The 24,600-nt window shown below is 34.3% G+C and overlaps 1 protein-coding gene across 18 annotated transcripts in view; it reads left to right on the top strand.

The window, feature by feature from the left end:
- The window catches only part of LOC144449101 (RNA-binding protein Musashi homolog 2-like), a 125,558-nt gene that overhangs the window by 42,337 nt on the left and 58,621 nt on the right, over nucleotides 1–24,600 (top strand). The window lies entirely within an intron of this gene.

The raw sequence follows: 24,600 nt of genomic DNA, 5'->3' as shown, positions 1-24,600 counted from the left end.
GTAGATTCTATTGAAATGTATGACAACTTCACATAGATTGACAGCACTGACTGGTATTATTTGTCATTGTATACTGGTTGCTTCATGCATTATAGAACATTTATACCAGAATATGACAGCATTTGTAATCTCCACATCCCACCCCATCGCACCCCGTATACCAGAATATGACATCAACTTGTACACATTTGTATTGTTTACTTCCATCCCCCACCCCACCCCATCCTGTATATCAGAATATGACAGCAACTTGTACCTATTCGCCATTCCTACCCCACCCCACCCCACCCTCATCCCCACCCCAGTGAATGGTAACTCTTGATTTTCTTGTCAATTCCTCACAGTTTACAAACAGTAAATCAGATTGTCATGTACATGTCATCATATAGTAAAAGTCATAATCTGAATTCAAATTTCAAAGCTTCATTAAAAATCATGATTTAGTCATCATTATTTCAAAAATGTAAGAAAAATTACTCTGTACAGTGTCTGATTAAAGACTAAATGACTATATTGTCTTCAAATTTAAAGAAATTTACTTCATAACCGGTTGAAATAAAGAAAAAAAATGAAAGTAAGAGAAATGAGGGGTTATCATTCACTATGGGAGAGTCAGTGATTAAGCTAGTTGGTATGCTAAATGGGAAGATTATGGAATTTGTTATGGCATAGGATAAGGCTTATGGAAGAAGTACTCTGAGGCAGTGAAACATATTGATATTTATAGTATGTCTATCGGTACTTCAAGCATAGTAATATTAACTACTATGAATGCTTTGATTATCTCAACGTGGCAAACCAAGTGGAAAAAAATCAGAACATGTAGTGCAACGCTAATTTTCCTAGAGGGAATTGATGTCCCAACATACTTAGGGTATTCCGTGTGATTTTCATTCTGTTCATTTTATTGCCATAAAGATTATAAGTAAATGGATACGGTAGAATGTAAAACCTGATTGAACATATGATGAAATATGCCATGATTCCAGGTTTTTTTTATGGATTAATGGATGGCTTTGTTCGTTTTGTTGATGTACCTGTCAAAACTAGTTGAGTTGCACCATATGGAACTTTTAGATTGTTACAATTGTGTAGGAGCGAGTCGAGATTTCAAGCATTCTCTGATGTGAAAAGGAAGAAAATGAAATCAGTATTTCCCATTAGCGTTGTTGGCACCTCAATTAAAGATACGATGAAAAACACAGTAATGTGTTAAAGAATGCCATTAGAAGTGATGGCAAGACTAACAATTACTCCATATGTGAGAAGAAAAAAACTGCAGTTGTCCAAAAAAAAAATCAATATTGTAATGGTGGAAATTGACATGTTGTTGGAATGTACCCATGGCACGTTGTAGAATGGTGTGGTAATTTTATTCACCTTAGCCTCACAAGAAATCAGCAGTTATTGAGGTATTTGAATAGTTTACAATCAGAAGGGAGGGTTATGTTGAAACACTTTACTAGCAATATTGAAAGGAGGTGATCACAGATTTTGTAAATACTTGACAGGGTAGATTTTGATCAGACCAGACCAGACCAGACCAGGAATGTGTAAGTAAGGAGAAGTCCTCATTCACTTTCTGATTGCTTGTCCACCCTCAATAGAATTGAAAACTTACTTTATCGGATTTGGTGAGAGCTGTTCTTTGCTCTGATTGACTGCTTTAAGCCTATCTGTTCAGCTTCTGCTGGACATAGTATATATAGAAATGTTACAGTGGGACTTGAAATTACAACATGGAGATTACACCTTCAAATACTCGATTAGCATCCATGGTGTACAAGTAATACCATGTGCCATAGCTGACTTTCATTAATTTAAGTCTAATGGAATTTGGGAGTTTTCTGTATAAACACATAACGAAAATTGTAAGCTTTTTTTCTTCAGTTTTCTGATGAAATTATTTGTGATGTGCATCCATATACATTTAGTTATGAATGCCTTCATTGTCAACACAATGAATTACCTAAGAGAAAAATCTGAATAATTTCAGACACCATTAAGGATTGCTTGTCTTGTAGCTGTAGAGATATTTCAGTAATATTAAGTTTAGGAGGTATTCACCAGATTATTGCATGTCAGTTTGTGAATACAGGAGTTTAACTAGCTTCCCTTCAATATGTTGTTCATCATTTACCATATTGATGGCAACTTTATGATAATGGAAGTATGAAATTGGAAAGTTTAATTTTCAGATCATCAAAGAAGTCGCTTTCTTTGTGATGGCTGAAGTGCCCGCATGGTGACTGGCTGCAGTTGATATAAAAAAAATGTCTATATGCTAGATGTTTGTCCATGTGTCATGGTCATAAAGGGGGAATAAGCAATTATTGGCTTATTATATTACAATATGTTTCTATATTCAGTTGAGAGATGATGTGAGGGGGCCATGTGATGGTGATTCAGACTTCATGCACTGTTTTTGTTGTAGGCGGTAAAGTAGGTATAATCTACCTTAGTCCCCAAAGTATTTTAACTGGAGTTTCCCCACCAAAATTAGACTGCCATGTGATGAGATGTAGCTTGTTTTGCCAGTTTTCCATCTATTGTTATCTTGGTGCCAATACCTTGATGAAAACACTTCCTAGCTATGTATTTTAATAATGAAAATCAAATTTTAGACAAGAGTTTTCCAAAAATTGAAAAGGAATACTGTGATGACTGATGTGTATAAAACGTTCTAGCCAAAGGTTTCTTGTGACAGAAAGGATGGTATACATGTATGTATTATGTAGGACAGGGAAAAGTAAACTTGTGATATTTTGACCTTCTACATGTATTACACAAACATAAGTCAAGCTAAATATGTATGGGGAGTTATCGAGATGGATTTCACCAGAAGTCTTTGCATGAAAATTAAATTGGTCAGAGAAGGTGAAGAAAGGTGAAATGAATTATACTGGTACTTGTGTAGTTATGTTTTTAGCACATAAAATTACAAATGATATATTGAGCAATGGTTTGAAATCAACTGTATTTATTTAATTACTGTCTGGTGTATTTCTTCAGTACAATGTATCGGTACAAAAGTGAGTGGTTGTGAATCCACAGTTAATTGAATTGAACTGATGATAAGGACTAGTGAAGGAGTGATGATATTGATGACATGTAGGTTCTTAGTTAGATAATCTGGTCCAACAGTTTCTTATCCTATCACTGTGATCCTAAAGGAGTTTGACGAAGAGAAATCAGTTTTAACTCTGTCCAACGACTCTGTCCATTTGCAGTCAGCAATTTCAAATCAAAGGGTAAACATTGACAGACTGATTGGTACCTCAAGGAAAGATTGCACAAAGTGATTTTTAACATCTCTGTCCATGGACACTGTCCATAATTGCAGCCAGCAATTTCAAAGGGCAAGCATTGATGGACTGATTTGGTAACCCTTAAAAAAAAAGGATTATACCAAGAAATTTTTACTCACAGGCAGTGATCTCAAAGAGTAAGCTGATTCAGAAACTCTTAAGAAAGACTACTCCAAATGGTTTGAACCAAATACTTGTATTAACTTCAAAGGAGAAAAAAGTGCAAGGGGTGAACTTAAAAGTGCAATTTGATGTCAAGGAAGATATAGTGTGTGATTATACAATTCCAAGAAACAAACAAAAATAACAATAAGTGGTTAACTTATATGCTTAAACTAAAAGTAGTGTGACACTGAGAGGTTATGGAAACTTCCATATGTGAAGTCGATATGTGATATTAAATAATGGCAGACAGTTATAGTCGTTATAGAGAAAAGACAATAATCCTCAAGTATGTAGGTGTCAAGTTAAGATTTGGAGCTTCAAAGATAAAAAAGTAGATGATTTCAAAGTACATAGATAGTGTTACACTATCTACCACTGTTGAATAAAAAAAAACGATTTACATTATTCTGTAAAAGACTGCCTGAAACTAAAAGCTAGATTATTCAAAGCTGTGACACAAAGCAATGGATGGAGAAACGTAACTTGAGGGGCCATTTATTATGAGAAAAATTATTCAGAAAGACACTAGAATGATTGACAGCTGTATCATATCATTTATACTATTCATATACTGTTATGTTCCAAGTAATTAACCTCCATAACCATATTCCTTTAAGTTTGTATTCAGGTTTGTCTCATTATCATGAAAAAGATACACATACATATTACGTCGTCATCTTCTTATATATCGCATTTTGAATTGACCAAAATTGATACATATAAATATATACTTTGATGTTTACATCACATACAAGTCACTCATTATTTTATATAACCAAGTAGTAGTACTGTGAATATTTTCAGCATTATGGACCTAAAACAAAGTACTGTGAATATTTTCAGCATTATGGACCTAAAACAAAGTACTGTGAATATTTTCAGCATTATGGACTTAAAACATAGTACTGTGAATATTTTCAGCATTATGGACCTAAAACATAGTACTGTGAATATTTTCAGCATTATGGACCTAAAACACAGTACTGTGAATATTTTCAGCATTATGGACCTAAAACACAGTACTGTGAATATTTTCAGCATTATGGACCTAAAACATAGTACTGTGGATATTTTCAGCATTATGGACCTAAAACACAGTACTGTGAATATTTTCAGCATTATGGACCTAAAACATAGTACTGTGAATATTTTCAGCATTATGGACATAAAACACAGTACTGCAAATATTTCCAGCATTTTGAGCCAAATGGTAAATGCAATGAACAACATATCAGGTGTTCTTAACATTTAACAGCCAAGTCTACTAACTGGAATTATAAAATTAATGTTTTGTGAGAAAGTGTGTGAGAGCAAACTATCATGTGCTCCTTGAATTTGTCTTTGCTTCATGATTATATGCTGTATAATTATATGTGATATCATTAAATTTAGCGACAAATTCAGAATGATGATAACTATAAAAATCACAAACAAATCATTGCTATGAAATAACATCAAATCACCTTACATTTTACATAATTTGTGCAGTATCTACATTTATGTGAGTAGGAGTAATTTATCCACTCGTGCGAAATGAGGGAGTGTGGTTTTTTTTTTGTGAACCTCAAAGAGGCCGGGTGATTTAACAACAATACATTCTTGATCGTATTTCAGTTAGTAGTATCATCATGGAAACTAAGAACGTCATTCTCCAAATAATTACATATTGTAAGGCAATTATCATCATAGATCAGGAATAGAATATTTTGATGTAAGAACAGTACATTTATGTGCATCATAGATTTATGTCGCCAACACAAAATGTCTACTGTGTCCAAAAGGCATTTCAATTCATCACTTGAAAACGTCAACACTACGGTAGCTCTGGTTTCTCTTCTCGTGTATGACATCACGAAACATACTCAGAATCTATATGTCAGTATATTGAGACCATGTATCATTTAATATGAATGGTAGACAGTGAAAATCTCTGAGTTTTTCTGCTTTAAACTCCTTCTAAATGTTTTGTTAAATTCAAATATTCATGATGATACCCTGTATGGAAGTTTTGTTATATAATTCAAATGAAAATTATTCAAAAATAAACCAGATTTCAAACTTAGTTTTATGAGAGTTATAACCATGAAGAGTTGAGTGCCTGTTGTTAGGAAAACAAACTTGGCTATTGATAGAATGTCAGACAATATCACAGGCTTTGTTTCATAAAATATCTTTCAAAATCACGCTTGATCGAGTTGTTTTCAGGCAATAGACACATGTGGTGCTTTATATTAAAATCTGAGGCACCAACTGGTGGCCCCGTTTTTGCTGCGTGACTGGTTCATTTTTACTCGGAACAACTGTTGATAGAAATGTTATTAACCAGGTAGACATACAAATCAGCTTTCAAAGGGATATGTTGAAAATGTGCTAAACTTGAGATCAGTGAAAATAAATGTAAAGTATGTGGAAATCCTCTTCGATGTCTGCCAACGGTCTGTGTTGTTTGATTCACTGGTAACTTGTACCTCTACTTGTTCATACTAATAGTGTATTCATGTGTGTAATTGGCTGAAAGGTTAATAATAGGCTGTGCATGTTGGAATCTAAGATTTCAGTTACTTCTGGATAGTTTTTAATTAGGCTTATTTGCTTTAGGCAGTAAAATAATCTTGAGAGGCATAACAAGTCCCTGCAGAATTGCTGTAAACGATAGTTACACTCTGATGCCGTTTAGAATCACTGAAAAAAAGCCAATGTAGATACCCTCAAAGACTATTAGTGAAGCCTGCTATATATGTCTATTGAATTATGGTATTGTGGAATGTTTTACCAAACCACAGATATAATGTATGTGGTAAAATTTAGGCTGTACAAATATTTTTTCAGTGGCCCTGTGATATTTGGCTAGTATTGACTGAAATTTGTTTTAAAAATTTAAGCACACATTCTGAATGAAAACCTTGAAATATGTTTTGAAATTGGAGTACAATTATAGGAAAATATTGATATTCAGCCATTTGTATAACAGTATCAGTTATCATAGCATAAATTTGGATAAAAATATGATATGCAGATTATAACTGATGAGGAATGCTTAACCTGTGTACTCAATCATGATAATGTGTAGGGGTTTGTATTTAGCGGTATTCATTTACTGTAATTTGATGATGCATTTACTAAGATAAAATAAATATGAATCACAAAAAAGTATTTGTCAGCTGTAGTCTAATTTTTTTCCTTTCTGTTTGTATATTAGAGACATTTTTGGAACAGTGGAGTAAGGGGAGAAATGAGTAGACATTGTGATGTGTAGGAAATGATGTAGAAACTAACTGTGTAACATAGTAGTTATTTCAAAGATGTCAGTGGTAGTTTTATGCTCTCTATTTAACTTTCCATGTCTGTTTGAAATGGTTGCGGGATCCTAATAGACATTATCCCCACCCACACAACTTATAAGTTGAGTGAGATTTGCATAACAAGTCAATCTGACCAGGGTTGTCAGGTCTTCCCAATCATATTAATAACAATGGTACAGATCGACAGAGTAACGTATGCTGCCTAAAGTATTTGTATATGAATGGAATATATTACAAAGACGAGGGCAGCTTTCTCACTCATTCACTGTTCCAGTCCATTTTCTGGCTATCAAAATTACAACACAAAGTGTTTGTTCAGAAAACAGTCATGTACAGGTGCATCTGATTTTTAATGTAATTGTGTGAATGACACTGTTCTCTACTCACATAGTATTGGACTAGAGTGCTTTTGTCTGGATGGGAATTTAATAAGAACAGGTATTGTGGTACTTGTTAATGGCTGCCCTAGCCTGTAATTAGTGTGTAGACAATTCGCCAGACGTCATGATTTAAATCCTTGTCACAGATTGTCAAACTGGCAACAGATGTGTGTAGGGATTGCACGCAAAGATAATACCAGTGTTACAGTATAGCGTACAATTCTTTCCTCACATCTGATGGACCATTTTTTAATTGGATTTCTCTACTTAGAATAGAATAGAATACGAACACAGTTCTTGGTTTTTCCGGTTTGTGGTTTGCAAATACGACATTTTATATTTCATGAATGTTTCATGAGCGTAGCTCAAAATTATTTGCGGCAATGAAACCTGACAAAGTAATTGTTATAAAATTCAATAATTAATGGCAAACATACAAGAGAGTTTGCCTACTTTTACGTATATTTAATTATGTAGTTTTCATTATGTAGTAATAAGTCAGACGAAATGGCTGCTGTCAACCTACTCAGCTCATGATGAATTCAGTCAATTTAAAAGTTGTGGTCCATGTATGATGTAATAAGGCAGCTACTTATTAATAAAAGAAACTCGGGGTGGCAATGATTAGCTACAGTTTAGTACTTGTAGTGTATCTGTGATGTAATTCAGAGAGATACTTAGGAAAAATGCTGGATCGCGCTACAGGAATGTATTCAATTGTGTTGTACCTGCATAGTAACCCTACTTTGCCAACTGCATTTTACCATATTCCTGGTTATGAATTTTCTCACAGGTTGTTTTCCCAAGGACAATTCAATATGTACATCATATTCATATGCAAAATTCACTGATGTAGTGACAACTAGATAACAATTTAATACAAAAACGTTATTACAACAGCTGTTTGCTGACTTCCTGTTTTAAGAATATGATAAAAACATCATTTTCTTTGTGAAATTATCCCCACAAAAGCTCTGATATGAGGCCTTTCAGTGTTCATTCTGACTGCCACCCCTTTAGCATTCATCATGGTTTAGCAGTAAAAAGGTTTTGTATGTAATAAGGAAGAGCAGTAGCGCTGTATTTTTCAAATACAGGGAAGGTGGAATAGATTACATATTTTGTGAGGTGCATTATGAGACTCAGTTCAAAGCTATGGAGTTGATTGGGAAGCCCATTTTTGATAGACAAGTGAGGTAAATGGAATAGCAAGAGGGCAGTGTGTAGTATTTGATGGATGACATAGCCGTGGACAAATCAGTGTAGTGATTTGGTACTAGAGAAGTGAGAAAGATAACAGCCGATGACTTGAGTCTCATCCTTGGCTAGTAATTAGAGAATGGTTGAACTTGAAGCTTGTGAAATTGACAATCAATGTGGCATGACAATATGGTAATGCTAGACAGGATTTAGGTGAAGGAATCATTGTAGATTACAGTACTTATCTGACTTCAGCTTAGAAGCTAGAAATCACACAAGAGCAAACTGTGGCTTTTCTAATATCACTGGACTTTATTCTGATGGCTTGGATGAAGTTGTCAACCAGTGTTCACCAGATACAACACATTAGGGGGCTATTAAATTATACTCTGTCAGAGAAAGCACAGAATCTGAAAACCACCAAAATATTTAGAGGTAAAAAATATTACATACATAAACTATTGATTGGCCTTGCACTTGAAATATCAGTGACTGAAAAATTAGTTTAGGGCTTCTTAAGGAGTTTAATATCTCGTTACTGTAAACTTTGAAGGCATATTATGAAATGATGTGCAAATACCTTATAGACCATATACATGAATTTAAACTGTGGATTGAACTTGGCTGGTTAGACCTGGAGGACTTAATGATATTTCCATCTTCGTTTGGCCATGAAACTGTTTAAAATTGATGAAGTAACGACTGTTACAGTAGTTTTAAGGAGTTTGTGGTCAGGTTGGCAATCACAAAGTTGTCAAGTAATTAACCCTGAGAGTAAATAAATGGAAAAGTACTGTCACTTTACTTTGACATGATTGGATATATGGATATATGAAGCTATGGATTGGACTTGACATCTTTGTATCAACATCACACAAGCCAATTTTCTAACTTCAATATGGGTGTCTACTTCAAGTAGCCTTGTTTTAAGAAATGATTCCTTGCTGTCATGCAGTTTGTATAATATATTTATTCAACAAAATTCCTCTAAAAAATAAAATGCTATTTCAGTCATCATTCTCATGGCAATTTTTTTTGTCTTCATACTTTTCTCTATTATTATCTTAGTAGCTGTATTTGTATTCTTGCACATTTTATGCATGCTATTGTTTGTTAAGACACATGTTCAGTCGTGATGGATGATGAATTTAGTTGTTTTTGTCATGAAAGGTATACCCTAAGCTTTCTTGTGGCTACATGATAATGGAATAAGGATCTCTTTTGATGTCAGTATTCATTGTATATATTATTAATGTTGTGACATACTTATAACCACTATTGCTGTTTGTTAGAACTTATATAGGTAGCCTCTATTTGTGTTGTCAGAGTCATTTATTCAAAAGATTTGATGAGTAAAATTAGGGCATTATAACAAATGAGCAAAGTGGCTGTACGGAGGCTGCTAATGGACAAAACATGAGAAAATCTGTTCCTGTTTTCTCTTGACTAAGGCTGGCCCATTTCCTTAGTAAAGTTTGGCTCCAAGGAAGCGTTCAATAAGAGTACATTAGCAATGGAGTTCCCATTGAATTTATCACTACTCCTGTGAGCACCTCTGATCAAACAGTGATTTTTAGCAATTTTCTTCCAATGTGTACTTATGGTTGGGGTTTGAGGGAACAGAAAGCATTAGCAGGTGACAGTATAAACTTAATTTTAAGGAACAGTAGCTATCCACAAAAGACTCCCAATTTCTCTGTCTACAATAATTGAAGAAGTTGAAAAGAAGCAATTTCATTTCGACACCTAATTACATTTAGAGTTTTAGTAGCAATACAAAAGAACTCCCAGGTGAATTATGCATGCCCTTACATCTCTGTCCTGAGATTTGACTACAATTAGCACCTCAACAGTACATCCTACAATGACTTACACTGAGAAATCTTTTTTTTTGTCATGCTGAGAGATCACAGAAAAGGGGAAAATGGTGGCTAGATGGATATTTGCATCAGTCATGTCCCATTTAGCCATCAAAATATGTGTATACAAGTAGAGATCTAAGGCATGTTCATTAGGCCTACAAGCACTTAGAAGTCAAACAAGGCAAAGAGTAGCCGTAAGCTACAAATGACGCAAGTGAATTGATAGTCATATTGCTTTGAAAGTGAAAAGAAAAAAAAATGTTAAAAAGAGAGACAAGAAAATTAAACCATACTTGGGTATAGTGTTAATATTTTAACCACATTTTGATGTAGGAATCACTATTTGTATTATGCTGGGTATTTTCTATTAAAGAAGGCATATTCCATTGCTGGAAAGGGTGGGACAGGTAGGAAAATATGGAAGGGTGTGGGCATTTTGTGTTTCGACACCTTTGCACATCATGTTACTGATGTATTTCATTTGTTTCTTGTCTGGAATGGACAGAGACATATTGCATTGATGCTAAGTCAACTAACATAGACCTATGGAACAGAGAAAAGAAAGAGTGAATTGCATGGTGTACTTTTACTATACCTTCTTCATGTTGTTGTCATGGTTTCTGGGTGGAATTATGAAAAGTTTGTCTTCTTTCCATCACGTTTTTTCAATATGTGCATGAAAAATAGTTCTACAGTATAGTCATTATAATGCATCTCTGTACAGATGCATCGATTGTTATGAGTAATACATTTCCATAACATAACTTTCATTTTAATACAATGACACAGAATAATAGTTGGCAAATTTATTTGATTGAAATATGTTTTTAGTGATCCACAGCTCTGCTACAAAAAAATCCATCTCTGATTAATTTATATATTCCAAGCATTATGCTGATAACATAAGATGAATATTTGTACACTTTTGATAAGAAGTTGGTTGCTCCATTACTATTATTTAGACTTTGAGATTACATCATAAAATCGATGAAACTTTCAGGCATCTTTCAGTTTAATAGAAAATCAAAGTTGTGACTACTCTCTGTTTCTTGTAGGCAAGGGATTGTTGTCGCTAATAATTGATCAAGTGTAGCATGTAAATATATGCAAATTGATTGTTACTCTGTTTGATTCCTACATGCTGTATTGACTGTCGCCCAGTACAAGTTTCTCAAGTCAAAGCTCAAATCTTGCCTCATGTTGTAGATGGTACTCAAACTTCAGCATTATAAATTTGATGGCAGAAAAAAGGTACCCGGTCTATAATTTCTTGACAAAAATATTTTTAAATATTACTTTATTATTACAGTTTTTCTAGAATAAACACTGCTATATTGTGGACATATAAATGTATATAAATATCTTTGTTTGCTGGTAGAGTTAACATTTGGTCAAAAATGTATAATTATATAATAGAATATTACATCTTAATAAATATCTGAGCAGCTGTGAACAATTTTCTAACACCCAACCCCAAGTCTGAAAGCCGAGCGAGGAGGATACTGTTGCCATTGATGGTCAGATGGATAGATTTGGGAGGTTAAAATGATTACAAAGTACAGGGTAGTAGATAATATTTTAGCAGTCAAGTCGGAGATGTATGAAATATTAGATGTGTAATGAAGTGTGGAAGTGAATATTATTCTATAGAACTGCTTACCAAATCAAGATGTCAGGTGGATTGACATCAGCATGGTTTTAAAAGATATAACATGACGCCATTCGTCTCATTATGGTGAGTGTTCATGATGGTCATCATAGACTTACAAAACTCATATTCATCATTTACTGCTATAATTACTCCAAGTTTTGTTAACTTGATGAGGTAGATTTGACATGTGAAAAGGGAGTACACAATCAAAATGTTATGAATTGCACATCAATGAATACCGTTTGTGTGGATGACTCTGATGAACTGTTCTTTCTGATATATGCACCTACAAGTTCATTATCTTCACATAGGCATGGAAATTTACTTGAATAGCACTGAAATTTTGTAATTATGGAAATGATTCGGTTGAAAAATGAGGTCTTAATTGACATTTTGATTTAAAGTATCCTATATGACAAATATAGTAGGAGAAATTAAATCAGATCATTTTGTGTTTGTATGAGAGAGAGAGAGAGAGAGAGAGAGAGAGAGAGAGAGAGAGAGAGAGAGAGAGAGAGAGAGAGAGAGAGAGAGAGAGAGAGAGAGAGAGAGAGAGAGAGAGAGAGAGAGAGAGAGAGAGAGAGAGAGAGAGAGAGAGAGAGGGGGGGGAGGGGGGGGGAGGGGGGGAGGGGGAGAGAGGGAGGGGGGGGGGCTTGGGCTTGGTGCAGAGAGATAATTGTCAAACGATCATTTATTTGAGTCTGTAAGTTGACGATGCATCATATATAGTTTCTCACCATAAACAGTATACTATGTTATCAATAAACCGGTAACGTACAAGCCAAAGGCGCACTACTCAGCAGAGGTCAAACAGGTCAATGTTACAGGATGTAAACCGTACTTTCACCTATTACTCTCGTAAAAACTGTTGTTGTTGTGAAGTCAAAAAGAAAGTAGCATGTTGACAATATATTCATGTCTGTAGAGGAAGGTTTAGTTGTAGTCAAGTTCATACAATCGTGGCAATGCTATATATAGAAATGACATGACAGGTATGTATTATGGGATACATAAATTGGAAGGAGATTGCCATTCTTCTGTTGCTAATTCAACTTAAGATGGTATTCTTGAATTAAAATCCTCATTGCGAACTTGGTAAATTTCAAAATAATATACAGAAGAAAGCATGAAAAGGGTATACTAGCTTGCGCTAATTGTGTGCAAAAGCAAAATATGTTCATATTAATATCACTGATTTATACAGCTTGATATGCAAAACATTAGATGTCAAACAACATTTCGACATATTAAAAGCAATACTTATCATCTAGAATTTTAATACAAGGATATTTTTGATGCATGATTGTCATAACGATGGTTTTGGGCTTGTTACTATACCATACTTTGCAAGGCAGGAGAGGTTGGCCACCAAGCTAGCTTAATTGGTACAGTTGGCTGCTGAAAATGTCACACAGTATACACCTGTAAAAGTGAGTTGGACTAATAAATGGAATATCTATGGCTGCTTAGCTACTAAATTGAGAAACCTGTTTATTACTCAGTCTTGTAGATTGGCACCACTTAAAGTAATCTGCCAAAACACAGCGAGCAATTTATTTTATTAATTTGATGGTTCTCATACTTCTTATTGAGTTTAAAAGTAGTAAAGTGATACCTTTGTAATTGTAGCTGGGGCTAGTTGATATGTATTGAGTTGGTATTTTTTGGTAGTTAGGCAAAGTATAGAGAAACGCATCAGATATCAACTTAACTGTTTCATTGCAAGGGAAATGGATAAAATTGGGGAATGATTGTATTGTTGGTATTGATCAAAGTGAAAGTAAATGCAAGCAACTATAATAGAATAATTTAGCTGCTGGGCATTTTAGCTCACTGTAAAATACGCCCTGGCATTTGTATTTTATTATTAATTGCTAGGTTTCATCTGTGTATGCACATGTCTCAGTCTGTCTCTGTCTGTCTGCATGTATATAACAAGTTCATATGTGTGTATATGATGAATGCTTCAAACAGTGGTACAAAATTGAAATAAACTGTGTTCCATTCTAGATACAATTATGTGTCCAATTATACACCATTTCAAAACACATTGTTATATAGCAAAACTCATGCCTCATGGGTAATGATTGGTTTGAAAGTGTTCTTTAATCACTAAGGTAATATATATGTCAATGTTAAGTACTCCCCATATTCAAAGTTATTTTAAATGACATGGACCTCAAGGATAATTCCTGTGAACTTTAGTGTTTTATCACAGAGAGTGGCACCAAATTTGTCAATATACTTACAGACACGAGGTAATGTTTTGGAGTTTAGTTTCAAAGTACTCAAAGCAGGTACCTACTTTTACATTGTAAAGTTGACATATGAAAAGCAAGGATGCATGAAAAGACAAAAACGAGCCGTGTCAAGGAACGGATCACACTAGAAAGATTGAAAGAGACACGTGTAGTAACGGAAGTCTTCAGTGGACTCATTGTGTAACTTCATTTTAAATGCACACCTTCTTTAGCCAGAGTGTAAACAGAGTCCCTGGAAAGTCTGGGTGCATTATTTTGACTGTATGTGGGAGTATGTTGTTCCTAATGAAATGGTGATGTCACCTTGTGAACAAAAGTTATGGGATGGGCTAATGAGGGATTGTGAGCATTTGATGAATGTCTATAACGAAATGTGTTGGAATGTGTAGATCAGTATTATCATACAGTTCACCATAACCTAGTCTACCATGGAATGATCACTACAATCATCAGAGAGAACACCTACAGGTATAAGATGTAGACTCCATGCTTATAATACCTTACAACACTTGAAACAATACAACTTAAGAAAGACATTCCTCTATAGTGTACTGTATATCCTGTCCAGACCATATTGTCATCCAAGTTTTATTTTCACCTAATTTCAAGGGCAGTTGATCAGTTTTACATTTGGATCACCAATCAATTTTTGTGTGAAACATATGGGATAGAGGTCAACTTTTGTTCTCACCAGATTGAGTGGATACATAATCCATTTGAAATTCACAGGGAGTGATGCTGTAGAAAATAGAGTTGTCATGGATGACAGAACACAATATGATGATAATGAAGAAAATGCAATAGTGTCCAACTTGTATAGACCACTTGTTGACTAACACCATATATTACACTCCCTGATGTACATGTGTTGTTTAGTATCGAATGCCCTACTTAAAATATAGATTTTACTACATCAATAAAGAATTATGTATTTATGAAAGTGAGGCAGAACCAAAGAATAACAGCTGTTCAGGGTTGGCATACGTTTCTTCATGGTTACCTTTGTGGTCTGCAGTCAGTGGTTTTCCAAAAAATGTCCATGTAGCATGTTGTAGAGAAGTGTGTTAATTATTACAATTAAAGGATCAATTGACAAAGATGATGGTGAAGAGAACAATTGGCATCAGCTGTGACAATAAAAATACAATTAGTGATGGATTTAATTAATAGTGTAATTGTTCACAGTGTGTTAATGATTCTGCTTACTTTAACATTTTGAATGCCATCCTTTCTTCTGATTGGTCAATGGTAGCCATGATAGTCCAATCACTAAGACTGTAAGTAAAGTAAATAAACATCATGTGGTACCAGGTAGTGTTACTAGTACAAGACACAGGTAAAGGTACAAAGGGTTTGACTCTGAAATCTACCTGTATTTCCCATGAGTTTTGTCAACACCCCCACCCCCCATGTATAAAATGTAAGTGCATAGTCATTCTATCAGAGGAACCACGGTCTAAGTACATCAGGTACTTTGTACCAGATTTCCGTCATTCCATGATCACTTGGGTTCTAATATTTTATTTAAAAAACACCAGCATAGGTGAAATTCTAGAAACCTTTACCACTCAGCCTGGACTTGATACATGGTGGCATTCATTCAGCCGTTGAAAATGGTCAATATTTTCAACCACGTGCAGTGGCAGTATGTAAATGAAGCTTGCATGTCTGCAATCACATGCATTCATCAATAGTAGCCAGTCAGAGAAGTGACAAAATCAACAATAGCCTTTACCTGACAAAAGGGGTCGGTCAATACCTAACAGAAAAGCTCCATTATCACCCTAACAGGAAGTTGGCCAGAGAAACGTCAATGGGCAAAGAATACCATTCCCACAAAACATAAATAGTGAATGTACTTAAAAGATCAATGCTATGATGTAATTGTGGCTATTTTCTAAAAGACTAACAATGTGGATTGCCCATCGGCTATTGATTTCAGCTAAATTTGTAATTTCCGTTTACTGTTTACCGCAATTAAAACAGTCCCATAGTCCAGTACATAGCAAGGGCATGGCTTAAGTCAGGAGGAAATCTCAGTTTGTTGTACAATTGAACAGTGTACATAAAGTTTATGAGCCAACTTTCCTTTAATTGCACTCTCCAATATACAGTTAGTTGTAATGTAGTTAAATGTTAATGGAATTGGTACAAACAAAGAAAAAAAAGAATTCAAATGGTTTATCTGAGTACAAGATAGAATGTCCATTGTGAGCCATCTAATACAACTTACATGTTAACGTGTTGTTTGGTCATCTCGTTATGTCTGTTCCTCAATTTCTAATAAAAGGAATACACAAATAATTATATCTAAACGATTTGGATGTTAATGCCCATCTTTTGTGTGCTGCCTATCTTCTGTTAAATGCCAATTGTGTTGGTAAATGTTGTGTGTGACTCTATATTAAATGGGAAAGTGGTGAAAAATGTATAGAACTATTATAGTATTATATTATATCCAAACAATTTAGACAGTTTTATCACCACTTTGTCATTTAAATGTCATCATTATCTGCGTTATATCTTAAATAATAAAAGTTACAATTGAGAAACACTGAGGATAGCGGTATGAATATTGAAGTTTGAAATCATTCCCTGCAGTTATAAGACCTTTGGCATGTGATAGTACATAATGCATTAGTTTTGAATATTAAAGAGCAATTAAAGAAAGAAGGGAGATGAATATAAACTTTATGTCAATATAATTTGCTAAGTGTTTATGGAGGTGTGAAATTTTCAGTGGCAAAGAATTCAATATTTAGATAGTGTTATATAAAATTAATCACAAGTTTATCAAATATGTAAACTAATGAAATGTTCCAATGGAATGTTAGATTCTTCCTTCTGCACTGATTTTTTGTATGTTTTACATATTAGATGCATTTTGGCATTTAAATGAATAAAAATGTAGTAATCAGCTTATTAAAAATCTATTTAAAAAATATATATAGTTTTTAGGTATTTTTACACGAAATTAATAATTTTTGAAGAGGCTTAAAACATACACATTTGATGTTATATTGAAGTGATATCATGTAGTGCAGTGGGAGGAAAAATAATTGAGAAATAATGCCAAACCTTCCCATATTTACACCAAATCTATACTCTGAATTTTTTATTAGAGTGTAGAAATATCTTAGAAAATGATATTAGATTGTGAGTGTAGCATATATTGAAAAAACTAATGCCATCTCTCCCCATATTTACACCAAATGTATTACCAGAATTATTTATTGCTAGAAAAGATGTACATAAATTTTGTATGCAGGATTAATGAAACTAAAATTGAGAAATAATGCCCTCCCTCTCATAATTACATCAAATTTATAATCTATGAATATACTTTTATTAGAGGACTTAAAACTTAATGTTCAAGAAGATGAAAATAAATTTTTCATGCTAGATAAATGGAAGAATGCAGAGTAGAGGAGTGTTAGTTAGTATTCAGTTGTAGGCATGTGAAAGATCCAGGTGTTGAGTGTGCTACAATGGTCAATATATGTACACTTCTTAACAAAAGTGTTGGTTTTCTTTGTGTGGTTCTAGTTTTAGTCTGTTTTCTCACAAGATGGTTCAAAGTATTGAGTTGTACATTCTGATATTGACTGAATGTTTTAGAAGCTTTCACATTTCCCATGACAATGAATGCAAATGAGGCTCAATATTTACATAATGTGAGAAGTTGACTTCATCTCTTTTGGCTGAAAGACATGTGTTTGGTTGCTAAGCAACTTAAAAAAAAATAAATTTGTGAGGAACCAACTTCATTTCTTCAGTTAAATGACATGTGTGTAGTTGCTAGGTGACTTACAATAAAAGAATAAACTCGGTGTAAAGGCCATGGGATATTTGTTGTTGATGGAAAATAATGTTTGGCAGAACATGTATGTAAACTATTGTCCTAAAAGTGCTATACTATAACTAGTAGATTGGAAGGCCTAATATTAGCGGTATAATATACAAAGTAATTCCTTTGAAAATTTCTGTAAGTATAGCGTAAAATGTGAAAAAATGAGAATGTTGAAGTTATTTCTTTTGCTAGGCCTGAAAATTGGAACATCTGTCATTTCCTCCATCTTTCTCATGGTATGTTTTTTTTTTCTGTCTGTCAGATTCAGGAAAATAGACACTCAGTTTGTGTATTATTCATAAACCTGTTGTCTTTTTATGAGAAAAAGGTCAAGATGATTGTTTTTATACAATGATTGAAAACTGACATGATGACATTTATATCAAAACTGTACGTATTTAAACACTGATGTTTTCTCTAGCTATTTATACTGGGACATGCACACACATGTATAGATAAACACACACACACACACACACACACACACACATGCATACACATGCACACACACACACACATGCATACACATGCACACACACATGTATAGATACACACACACATGCATACACATGCACACACACATGTATAGATAAACACACACACATGCATACACATGCACACACACATGTATAGATACACACACACACGCATGCATACACACACACATGTATAGATAAACACACACGCATGCATACACATGCACACACACATGTATAGATACACACACACACGCATGCATACACACACATGTATAGATAAACACACACGCATGCATACACACACACACATGTATAGATACACACACACGCATGCATACACATGCACACACACATGTATAGATAAACACACACACATGCATGCATGCATACATATGCACACACACATATAGATACACACACATGCATGCATACACACACATGCATGCATACACGCACACATGCATGCATTAATATACACATGTACACACACATCATATAGATACACATACACACGCATTCATACACATGCACACATACTTATAGATACACACACTCACGCATGCATACACACGCACACACACACGTATAGATAGTTATATTATTTAATTTGATACCAATTTTCATTTAACATAATCGTAAAAACTTGAATGATGGACTAAAGTGACAAGATTGTAATGAAACAGGGAACAGTGTAGATTGTGCAGGATACGACTCTAAGTAATATATGATTTATTATCCGAGTGCAAAAACTTCCCTCTTTGATTAGTCTCCTGAATTCCGAATCTAGCTCATTATCTAGACTCGTAAATTTCCACTGATCTTTCAATGAGAACTTACTTGAACTTTGAACTTGTGTTATTAAAGATGTGAAGTAAAAAATGCTTGGAGCTTGGTTAATATAAATCCATTGCGTGCAGAGATGTATTTCTAATGTATGTAGCCTTTGAGCGGAATGTCAAATCTTAAAAAATAGAAATAAATTTGAAGACACGCAAATAATTCAATACATGCTGGAGTTCAGATTACTTGTTATTCCAGAGATTGAAATAAATATGGATGTGTTTAGTTGTGGTAGGTCAGAACATTGATCATATATCTTGTCTATGAAAACAATAGATTTTGGCAGAGGATAAGAGGGGCGTGACACATCACAGTGTTGGAAATAACAGACACAAATTTGTCATTGGTGACATCATTGCACCTCAAGATTGTTGTCACATTGGTCTACATACATTGTATGATTCTAGTCTGCAGTATATCAATGTTAGTGTGTAGTATATCAATGTTGGTGATTATTAGTGAATAGGTCATGAATATGAGACACGGAATTCCTTAATGAATAAAAATTTGTGTTATTAAAAAAAGCAATATGGCAGACAAGACTTGTAATGATAAATTGTCCTGACAATGGATTGATTACTGTATTGTTCAACCCTGATGCTGTGATTTTAAGCCGCCATATCTTACCTGAAGACTTGAGAAGATTTGGGATGAAATTTACATCATTAGAGGTGAAGTTGGGTCATGAATTGTACACAACTAGAATGATGAAAGTTTTCTAAAGATTATCAAAGATGTCTTCAACACAAGTCCTGCATTATACATCAATTGATAGATGGAAATTTTTCCTGGAAAACATCCAGGAAATGAAAATTATTTCTGGAAGAGGTACTGAAAGATCAGAACTTTGTATACCAAATTATGTAAAAATCATAGGAAATCCACATAACACAATAGATTAGATACATACAGGAGGTAGACCATTTATTAAAAAAAATGTTTAATTCATGAGAAATTTAGAACATGGCTAATATCTGTAATGTTATGGGGTCTCTGCAATCTGAACTTGATACTAATTACCATATATTGGAAGTAATATTGATGGGATAAACTTTTACGATTTTACATAATGCAGATGGTATAGATGCCATAAATTTTATGGCAGGGTGTTATTAAAGGCAGGCAAATGGGAATGTTATGACTGTCAAGTTCAAATCCAATATGGCAGGGTGTTTCTATCCATGTCCATCAGACATTTTGATTAGTGTTACTATTTATGTAGCACTGACAAAATATTCATTCTAGTCAATATGAAATTTAAGAGCTGATGCACTCAACTGAGGCCACAATGTATTTGTATGGTATACAGTAATTGAATCCAGAATTAAGCATTGTTTAAACTTCACAAGAAATACAGTATGGTTGTTAATATTACAGAATAATGTTTCACTTGCTATTAATGTTTTTTTATGCCTGTAATGAAAGCCCATATACAAAGAACAATGGAGAGCATTACATAAACAGAACAGAATTTTTCATCAATGTGACTTGAAGTCGATATACATTACTTTACTTATTGGAGTTGAGTTATGATAAAAAATGGGCTTTTCATAAGTATAAAGGTGCCTACACTTACGTCAACAAAGACAAGAAATGCGTACCAATTAGATATTACTGAAGAATAGCTGAGCCTTAATGGTCGGCAACTTATTAATAGCATAACATTTGTGAAGATAAGAATACTTTGAATGGTTTCATTGCCTTCTGTGAAAATCTTTTTAATCAAGTCCCCATGCCACCCACCCTAATACCTGGAACCATACCGCTTTCAAGACATTTCAGGTTTTTCGTGGGTAGCCTGAAGCCATGTCCATTTCAAGACATTTCAGGTCTTTCCATGGGTAGCCTAGAACCATGTCCATTTCAACACACTTCAGGTCTTTGCATGGGTAACCTGGAACCATGTCCATTTCAACACACTTCAGGTCTTTACATGGGTAACCTGGAACCATGTCCATTTCAACATACTTCAGGTCTTTACATGGGTAACCTGGAACCATGTCCATTTCAACACACTTCAGGTCTTTCCATGGGTAACCTGGAATCGTGTCCATTTCAACACACTTCAGGTCTTTCCATGGGTAGTAAGGTACTATGTCCATCTCTAAACACAATATGACCTCCAAGCCATTGACCCCTACCTTCATTTAGCCCTGTTCTCATTTCCATTATCATGTGGCCATGTATGTGTGTGAGTATTATTTAGAGTCTATTTGCTCACTTATCATGGAGAAACTAAATCCTGAAATGGAAAGCATTGGTAACAGGTGGTGGAATTTGTTTGCATTTAATTTGATTTGATTTGTGTATGTCCTAACTACATTTCAAAACAAAACCAGATGATGTCCTCTGGGTAACTATAACAGTCAGATTCTAACTCGATTGGGCTGTGGAGTCTAAAATATCTATGCGATCTTCATTGAGACTTTTTTTTTTGGGGGGGGGGAGAGATTAGATTCCAATTGGACTCTGTACATGCATTATTCAGCAAATTTTACCTGCACTTTTCCTTGCTAAGTAATCTCGCCTGAAATTGTGTCGTATACGATTATTGAGAAATATGATAAAATCGTAGAAATCACCCAGACAGCTGTCGACTTAGAGAGTTAACAACAGAAAAGATTTTCAGGATATTGAAGCATGATTACATCTCAAAATAACATGAACTTTGTATTGTTATCTTTAATAGAAATAGCACAAATTATTTCATTTGCCATAAATTACTATAAATATATCAATTGAATTTCATTTTTGACACCAAAGCAAATCACCATTTATACTGCCATACATTGCTTGTGAAGGTTGGTCTAAATCATGTTTTATGTAAATGAAAAAATGATGATTAAATGTGACATTTGGAGTGGATTTGATATACTCTGTTTAAAATCCATGAATTTATGGTTATAGCAGGATCACACTCAAGAGGATCTCTTCCTGTTCGGTTGATCAGCGGTTTCTCTAAGTCTGGAAATGGAACAAAGTGATCACATGGTGTACATACTGAAGTTTCAGTAGGATTACACTATCAAGTTACCCTGGGAAAGCAAAAATTATCTACCACAGTTTTATTTTTATACTTCAATAGCAGAACTAATTATATGCCTGTATAATCAAGTTTGTTTCATTTAATACTAGAGTTGTAAGCATTCTACTTTATGAATTTAAAGGTTCCTATGTGTCCATTTGCCGCTATGTGATCAGGTATCCAATCAGAATTTAATTAAGGTTATAGCTTACTTGTACACTTGAGAGTAACGTTTTGTAGATATTCATAAGAATCAAGAATGTATTTTTTCCTGCACATTATAGTTGAGATACTGTGAAAAGATTTTGAAATGTAATATATCTATAACAACTTCCTTAGGGACTCCACCAAATGTTAATTCATGCTCCCTAAGCTTTTGTTGGTGAATGAGCCCCACAATTTAATCCAGGATCCTACTTTAAACATAAGAATGTCTGTAAGTGAAGGAATTGTTACATGTCGCATTCTATCTTGTACAAAAAAAGTTACATTTTGAACTGTCATAGTGTTCAGTATTTTAACGATGATCTCTGAACAGTGATTGGATGTTTGTGACTCACTTTCCAAATGGATGACAAGAAAGATCAGAAAAACAAGAGACCTCACTTTAGATTGACACCCTACTTGACGTGCCTGACCCTTTTGAGAATTTCATCTCACCTAATACACTGTCTCTCTTTCTTACCCCATATACCAACATCCTCCAATGAAAGACAACTGCCTCTACAGGAAATTGTAAAAGTCGTTGAGAGAAAATCCTCTCTGACAGCATGGAAATATGAGTAATGTCATGTAGCGTTGGTGAAATCTCCACAGTCTAATAATTGTTGTTAGTTGTGCCAATAGATTTCCCTTGGTGAAGATAAAAAACGCAGCTCCACTGCCTAAGTAAATCTGTTCAGTATTAACGTGACAGTGGGCAATTCTCAATCAAGATGAATTGGGAATCTATTGGCTGGCAGAATTCAATTCAAAGAAAGAAGATTAAGTCTGGATTTAACCTTGAGGTGCAAAGGTTGCCGACTCTATTGGTCACTGGCCATTGATTGTCCTCTTGCCATTTACGCCTGTTGGAAAATCTCCTCAATTTTACGTATTAGCTCGAGATTCAATCTGCATTCAACTTTAATTCAGACTTTTTGCAAGGGAAATGAAAACTGCTAGGAAAATGTGTATTAAGGCTATTACTCTACTGCTGAGAAAAATAGTCCGTGAAAAGGAAACATAATGTAATATAGCACTTCTTTCACTGGCTTTATTTAATTTTTCATCGTAAGTATTGCTGAATTGACAAAGCATTTTGCTGTTTTCCACAAATGATGCTTAAGTGCTCTAACCAGATTTATAGACACAACCAGAAAGTAAACCTCAGGCAGACTGCAGACATTTGCACTGTACAGGTTTTACAATTGCAACTCACTAAGTGGGTAGGACTGCCAGCAGTTCTTACCAAACAGCAAGTTGAACTTAGTTGCTGCAGGGGCACTTCTCATTTCAGATAACTCATACTACATAGAACTAGATAACAGACAGTACAAAAAAGGCATATACATGTTCTAATATACGAGGTAGGTCAGGGTACATACAAAAGTAATTCATTTGAAACTGAGACTTAATCATATTCAAAAAAATAATTACAAGAAAAGTTTACTGTTCAATAGTAAGTCTTTGTTTTATGATATCCTTCATTTACCAACAAAAAAAAGTGTTGTTGAAATCATACAAATAACTTTTTATGACTAAAAGTGTGATCAGCAATCATATTGTATATTAGTGCCAACTCGGTGCATAAATTTACTAGTATATTTTGGCTATTATCAATCGAACTTCTTCAGCTGCTGTTGTATATGATTCAATGACGTCAACAAGAAATCAGTTTTTGTTTTGAAGCAGAATTATTATACCAAAATAGTTTCCATGTATCAATCAGATAGTCTAATAAGTACATACCCTGGTGCTGTAACAGTTCTAATTACCAGGTTGTGTGGGTATCCCAAGACTGTCAAAGTAATACTGATAGTGCTCTTTTTGTATTGGCCTAACTCACCTGGACTTACTAGAAAAACTGAAAGTGGACATTGTCAAACAGATGGTTGATACAAGACAAATCCATTCATAAATCACAGCACAGGCTTTGGTGAGAAGAAGTACCTTGTTAAATGAGGCATGAACTGTAGTGAATGAACTGACTGCATGTAGTAGGTACCAAGTGAAAACATAACCCGGGGCTTCACTCTGACGTATTCTGTATGCAATACTTTAGTGTGGGAAACTAAC

The sequence above is a fragment of the Glandiceps talaboti genome, chromosome 18 (assembly GCF_964340395.1).
Source record: "Glandiceps talaboti chromosome 18, keGlaTala1.1, whole genome shotgun sequence".
NCBI classification, from domain to species: Eukaryota; Metazoa; Hemichordata; class Enteropneusta; family Spengelidae; genus Glandiceps; species Glandiceps talaboti.
This window is presented reverse-complemented; position numbering and strand designations above follow the sequence as displayed.